The sequence below is a fragment of the Aegilops tauschii genome, chromosome 2 (assembly GCF_002575655.3).
Source record: "Aegilops tauschii subsp. strangulata cultivar AL8/78 chromosome 2, Aet v6.0, whole genome shotgun sequence".
Classification (NCBI taxonomy): Eukaryota; Viridiplantae; Streptophyta; class Magnoliopsida; order Poales; family Poaceae; genus Aegilops; species Aegilops tauschii.
In genome coordinates this window covers 645,422,280-645,429,431 of record NC_053036.3, presented here as the reverse complement: position 1 = coordinate 645,429,431, position 7,152 = coordinate 645,422,280, and the positions used below count along the sequence as shown (strand labels likewise).

The following is a 7,152-nucleotide window of genomic DNA, read 5'->3' as shown; positions in this document are numbered from 1 at the left end:
CCACATGCATGGTTCTCACCTGCTTTTTCCCCTCCCAGTCGAATACTTCGTAATTAGCGTTGGATGGTTCCCTCCCGTATCATGTCCGCGAACCACGTCCAGACATAAAAACGGGCATATACCGGAGGAATTTGTGGGTCGGTGTTGGAGACGCCCTTAGTTTGCTAGTTGTTGATGTGATTTTTTATGTGTGTGCTTTGATGTTCATTTGTGTGCATCCTAAGTACGGATAGATCGGGTGTGTGCTTATTGTGTTCGTATCTTCTTGATACTATCATTCTAAGCTACTCCCTCCGATAGATATTAATTGTATTAGTAGGGGGTATCTTGTGCAAGCCACACGACCGTCCCCTCCCTCATAGGCCATAGCTATCTATCTAGGTGCAAGCAAGAGGAAGCTCGGCTTCAGCAATGGCGTCGAGGGCAGCAGCAGCCGTTATTGTACTGCTGGCCTTGGTCTGCGCCGCCCATTCGGCAGCAGCCGCTGGGGGTCTGTCCCCTGACTTCTACAAGAAGGCGTGCCCGCAGCTGGATCAAATCGTGGCATTCCATGTGGCGGAGACCTTCCGGGCGTCGCGCCCGGCCTCATCCGCATCCTCTTCCATGACTGCTTCACCCAGGTGCGTACCAACGTCAGGAATATGTATGTATGTAGTATGTAATAGTATTTTTTTTTAGCAAAGAGAGGCCGTCCTCTCCAGTTTCTTTCATTCAATGAAACCATAAGGTCTTGTATTTATGTATGTATGTACTATGTATGATTGAATAACCCTTATCATTACCATACTGTGGTTACAGGGCTGCGACGAATCGGTTCTCCTTAACGCAACCGACGGTGAGCAGAGGGCGGGGCCCAACAAGACGCTTCGGCGGGTGGCGCTGGACCTCATCGAGCGCATCCGCAACACGGTGCACACCGCCTGCAAGGACAACAAGGTGTCCTGCGCCGACATCACCGTGCTTGCCACCCGCGAAGCGGTCTTCAAGGACGGTGGGCCACGATTCGACGTGGCCCACGGCCGCCGCGACGCCCTCGTCCCGGCGCCTGCCCTGATCAACAAGCTGACGGGGCCCTCCTTTCCAATGCCCCTGCTCATCCAGTTCTTCAAGGACCGTGGCCTCAACGTGGCAGACCTGGTGGCCCTCTCCGGCGCGCACACCTTCGGTGTCGCGCACTGCTCGCTCTTCGAGGACCGCTTCAAGGCGGGCTTCGGGCCGAACCCGCCCATCGACCCCAAGTTCGCCACGATACTGAAGGACAAGTGCGCCAATGACTTCGAGCACGAAAGAGTGAATTCCACTTTTTACCCTATAGTTGTACAGTTGTGACACATATTACCCCATTTAGTGGAACTTCTATCGAGATATCAGATTTTGGAGACTTTTAACACAGTTTTACCCCAGTTTTGAATTTTGCTTGTTTATGTTAGATAGGACCGGCATGTTGTGTCAATGATTCGTAAAAATATGTGTAAAGATCAGAGGGCATCATTGACGATCATGTCCAGACTTCTCTTGTTCATCTGTTCCATTCTTTGTCATCTTTCAGATATTTTTGGACCCCGGGCTTCACCTCACACCTTGCCTATGGACACGCATCAGAAAAAGAGGGTCCAAAACTTCTAAAAAAAAGGGTATTCTAGAGGACAAGGCGATTTGGTGCCCGAGCCCAGCTGGTCCCGATATCCTCTCCTTCCGTTCCGCGCTTGGGATCCGGGAAAAGAGGCCTGACGCATCTAACGCCGAATTGTGGAAATTAGGCGGGAGGTGAAATACGGGACGGAACAGTGCATTGTATGTGGAACCCCGGCATAGCGGTGGGACAACGGAGACGCGTGAGGTAGCTGGTCCGTTGACCAGAAAGTTAGTGTTTTTACCGTGCCTAGGATCAGATCAGAGGAACAGGACGTTGGGGTAAAAGCTGAGCCGTCTGTCAGACCAAATCCCCCAGTCCATCTAGCACGTTGTTGTTCATTCTGGAAACCCTTCCGAACCCTGATTTGCGCTGGTGCCCAGCCCCCTACCATTGCACTTGCGGCGGCGTTCGTTTTGCGCCGGTAACCATTTGCGAGGAAAAATGGATGATGCTCGCATGGAGTTCCTCCTCAATGTCGTTGACAGGTTAGAGACTCCAAATCTGCTAAGTTTTTCAACAATTTTCAGTGTGTTTTCACTGACGCAACATGGCCGCCGCCGTTGCCGTTGGATTCTCAGGTTCCCCCTGCATGAGGAGTTCGCCGATAGCCATGACCAGCCAGATCCGGTCCCTATGTCCTTGTTAGTAAACAGCGGACCAGGAGCTGCCCTCCCTGCGGAATCAGATGTTGGCTCTGGTTGCGGTCAAAAAATCGGCGTCGAGGGCAACAATAGTACACGAGCTGGAGTCCGGCGACGACATGATTCATCGCCGACGAGGTCTGGGCAGTCGACTGACAGAGTCAATCGGCAGGCCCCCTGGGTGGACAAAAAGGTACGAAATGAAATACGTGGAGTTGTAGGATTACATCTTTTATGTCTCCTGTCCTGACTGAACATCATTTGTGCGTTGCTTATATTCAGTAAGAACTTAGCTTAATTCATAGTATGTAGTTCAAGCAAAAACAGCAGTTAAAAACTGGATAGTTAATCTGAACAAATTGGACCACTTCGTTCCGCACCCATATTAACCCCCCCCCCAGGAATAACCACAGGCACCATGTTGCTAGCCTTGTTCCATACAATGAAAAAATTGTTAGGAAAGAAAATTTGAATTTTGGTTTCCATGATAACAGCTTACGCCTGGGTAGTGTGCCACCAGACAGGACACCATGTCCTTCCCATATTATTTCTACGGAGCAGTCGATTTGCAAGTATGCAGAAGAGCCGTCGAAGAGTGTGATAAGGCCCGAATTCGGGCTAAGTTTTGATTCGTTAGGTGAGGCATACGACTTCTTCAATCTGTATTCGTGTGAGATAGGCTTTGCTATTAGATATGGTAAAAGCAGATTGAACGCGGAGAGGACAAAGTGTATGCAGGAGATTGTGTGCGGGTGCTTGGTGAGTTTTCATTTCCGTAATGTATTTTATGGCGCGTAGGGAAGTGTTTGACCAATTGTCGTGGTAAAAAACATGCAGGGCAAACCGGAAACGGAGAACAGTAGGTCCTGCAGATGTGAGTGTCCAGCCTTGATTAGGTTGTTGCGCGCAGCAGACAACAGTTGATACATCACTGAGCGCCGTGAAAAAGCCACAACCACTCTATGTCATTGACGATGGGTGAAAAAGTGCATGGGCCGTCTCACAAGCACATTCATGTGTACACTAAATTTGATAAAGCAGCTACCAGCTAAGGGAGAATAATGTGATTCTTGGAAAGGTGTACAACATCATTGGCAGTTTTTTTTGGGTCGATCCAGAAGGTGCCATTCACGAAGAGGACTCTTAAGGAACATTTGTGGGAAGATCAGCCCTGAGCGGGCAGAAGATGATGTTAGGAAGACTTTGGAGGTGTTTGCAGACATTGTCAATCGTGACCCTGGTTTGACATATAAAGTTTTGGCAGAGAACAAGTAAGGTCAAAAGCCTCATGTGGACTAACGGAAGCAGTCGAATGCAATATGTACAGGTTTTTTGGTGATGTGGGTACATTCAACACAACCTACACGAAAAACGTGTATGAGATGCCTTTTGGTCTTTTTGTTGGGGTTAACAATCATTTTCTGTTAAACAACATGATGGTCAGGTTCCAAGGGGCGCACCACGCACCGGTTATGTTGAGATAAGTCTCGGTCTAGGTTTGTTAGAGTATATGATTGTAATCTTTTCATCTTTATCTTATCTCTACTTTCCTTGGACCCCAAGATGTAATCTCAACAAACTTGTATGCTTATCAGCACGAATCCGTCGCCTCGAGAGAGGTACGACGTTCTCCGCTTCTTCACATGGTATACAGAGCCACCTCTATCCATCACATCTAGCAAAAACACCCATAGCCAGCCATGTCGTCCTCCTCCAGCGCCGCCCAGGCTTCCCTTGGGCAGGTTGCAGAGAAGCTCACCCGCACCAACTACGTCCTATGGCGTGCGCAGGTGACACCGCAGCTGAGGGGAGCTGGCCTCTTCGGCTATGCCGACGGCACCATGCCGGAACCTGTCAAGATCCTCACCACGAAGGACAAAGACGGGAAAGAAGAGCAGACTCCGAACCCTCTCCATCCAATCTAGTTGAGAGAAGGGCAGTAGGTACTCGGATACTTGCTCAATACCCTCACCAAAAAGGTCCTCGTGCAGGTTACCTCCATCGCCACGCCGCACGAGCTCTGGGCAGCTCTTGCCCACATGTTCTCGCGCAATCTCGAGCCCGCGTCAACAACATCTGAGTTGCTCTCTCCACGGCGCAGAAAGGGACGCAATTTGTTGTTGCCTACTTCGCCCACATGAGGGCACTCGCAGATGAGCTCGCGGCCGCTGGAAAGCCCATCGATGACGATGAGCTCGTCTGCTACATCACCGCCGGCCTCGACATGGAGTACCAGCCCCTCGTCTCCGCCAACGACGCCCGCACCGACACCATCAGCCACGATGATCTCTATGCTCAGATGAGCAACTTTGATCAGCGCCTCGCCCTCTACAACGACACCTCGGGTGGGGGTTTCAAGTTGTCTACAAACGTGGTCGCTCATGGCGGCCACGGCGGCCGCAGTGGCGGCTCCTCATGCTACCGCGGACCACCGTGCGGCAAGGGCAAGCTGCCAGCAGGCGGAAACAGCGGCGGCGGCAACTCCTCTCGTGGTGGCGGCGGCGGGCGGCCCTTCAACAACAACAACAAGGGCCGCCGTGGTGGCAGACCTCGTGCCAACCCCGACGCGCCGCGATGCCAAATCTGCGGCAAGCTAGGCCACACCGCACGCGATTGCTGGTATCGCTATGAAGACGACGGCGAGTCGTCTCAAGATGAGAAGGTCGCAGGCGCAGCAGATGGCTCCTACGGCATCGACACGAACTGGTATGTGGATAGTGGCGCAACTGACCACATCACCAGTGAGCTAGAAAAGGTGACAGTTCGTGAGAAGTATCGCGGGCAAGACCAAGTTCACACTGCCAACGGAGAAGGTATGAGCATTAGCCACGTTGGTCATTCAGTGCTTAAAACTCCCCATAGAAATATCCGTCTAAGAAAAAATTTGCATGTTCCTAGTGCTTCGAAAAATCTCCTTTCAGTTCATCGCATTGCCATTAATAACAACCATGTATTCCTTGAGTTTCATCCTTTTTCTTTTTGATCAAGGATCAGGTCACGAAGAAAATCCTGTATCGAGGTAGATGCGTTCGAGGGCTTTACCCGTTGATTCCGGAGCTTAGGAGATTGAATAAACAAGCCTATGGTGTCACCAAAGTCTCTTCAACATGGTGGCATGATAGATTAGGACATGCATCTTTTTCCTTAGTCGAACATTTGCTTAAAAAGAATAAGCTCCCGTTTGTTGTGAGCGTGATTGTGAAACAGTTTGTGATTCATGTCAGTGTGCTAAGAGTCATCAGTTACCGAACCCTGTGTCTACAAGCATTTCCACTAAACCTCTTGAGCTCATATTTTCTGATGTTTGGGGTCCTGGCCCTACTTCAGTTGGTAGACACACCTATTACGTAAGCTTTATTAATGATTATAGCAAGTACACCTGGATCTATCTCATCAAAAAGAAATCTGATGTGTTTCAAGTTTTCCACAACTTTCAAGCAGTAGTAGAAAGAAAGTTTGATTGCAAAATCTTAGCTCTCCAATCTGATTGGGGAGGGGAGTACAGAAATCTCAACTCCTTCTTCCAACAAATTGGCATATCACACCACGTGTCATGCCCCCATGCTCACCAGCAAAACGGATCAGCCGAGCACAAGCATAGGCATATAGTTGAGGCCGGCTTGGCCTTGCTCGCTGCTGCCTCCATGCCTTTGAAATTCTGGGATGAGGCTTTTATCACCGCAGTCCACTTCATAAACATGTTGCCTAGTAGGGTCATCAACAATGAATCTCCAGTAGAACGTCTCCTTTACACAAAACCAGACTACACATCATTACGAGTGTTTGGGTGTGCGTGTTGGCCAAATCTTCGGCCAGACAACAATCGTAAACTCATGTTCCGATCAAAAAATGTATTTTCTTGGGTTACAGTCCACAACATAAGGGTGTGAAGTGTCTTGATGTATCCACCGGAGGTGTCTATACCTCCCGTGACGTTGTGATCGATGAAACTATTTTCCCTTTTGCTAAGCTTCACCCAAACGCCGGAGCCCTTCTTCAAAAGGAGATTCTTCTTCTACCCTCACACCTCACGGTTGAGACAATGGGGATGCTTTAAACACTGATGATCAATTGCTGTCTAATCCTCTTACTAATGATGGCCTTGAGTTTTGTGATGCAACAGAAAAAAATTGTGCAGAAAAGGGTGAAGAAATCAGCCAAAATCGTCATTTTATGCTCCCTGGACAAAACAGCAGCAGCTCCGAAGCAGACACGCCTCGGGATCCAGGCGCATCCTCCTCGGGATCCACCCTGCGCCAGTCTGCCATGCTATCCCCCGCGGGATCAGCGCCGACCGCGTCAGGCCGATCCGCGTCAGGCTCGGTGGACCGCCAGGCGACCGCACCACGTCAACCCGCCAGCGCCACACGGCGCCACCTCCAGCTGCCCGCGCCTAGCCCCGTGCCTGGCCCCACGCCTGGTCGGTTCGGCGCCGACACTCGCTGCTGCACGCGGCGCATGTAACGACGGGATGAGGGCGCAGACTCCCATGCGGATTCTGCCGCAGATCCTGCCCCGACGGTTCCATCATTGGCCAATCATGAGCCTGCCACCGATGCGGGATCGGGATCCTCTGCGGCGCCTTCCCCTTCTACGTCACGCGCGCCGGCCATAGAAGATCTGGCCTGCGCGTCCTCACCCAGCAGGCATGCGGCTGCTACTGGCGCCGGATCTTCTGTGGATGCTGCTTCGCCACCTCGCATTAGGCTTCAGAGGGGAGTAACTCAACCCAAAAATTACAAATCTTTAGAAAAATTTGGACTTGCTTGTGTCTCACATGAACCAGATATACCACACACTATTGCAGAAGCCTTAGGCGATCCAAAGCGGCAGAAGGCTATGGAAGATGAGCACATGGCGCTCCACAAAAACAAA

General features: G+C 50.8%; 1 non-coding gene and 1 pseudogene across 1 annotated transcript; both read left to right on the top strand.

The window, feature by feature from the left end:
- The first annotated feature begins 386 nt into the window (after positions 1-386).
- On the top strand, positions 387-1,662 carry LOC109747446 (cationic peroxidase SPC4-like; annotated as a pseudogene).
- Positions 1,663-4,453: 2,791 nt separating this feature from the next.
- On the top strand, positions 4,454-4,592 carry LOC120975126 (small nucleolar RNA Z247). Its single transcript, XR_005770963.1, has one exon. It is a non-coding gene; the product is annotated as a small nucleolar RNA Z247 (small nucleolar RNA).
- The last annotated feature ends 2,560 nt before the right edge of the window (positions 4,593-7,152 follow it).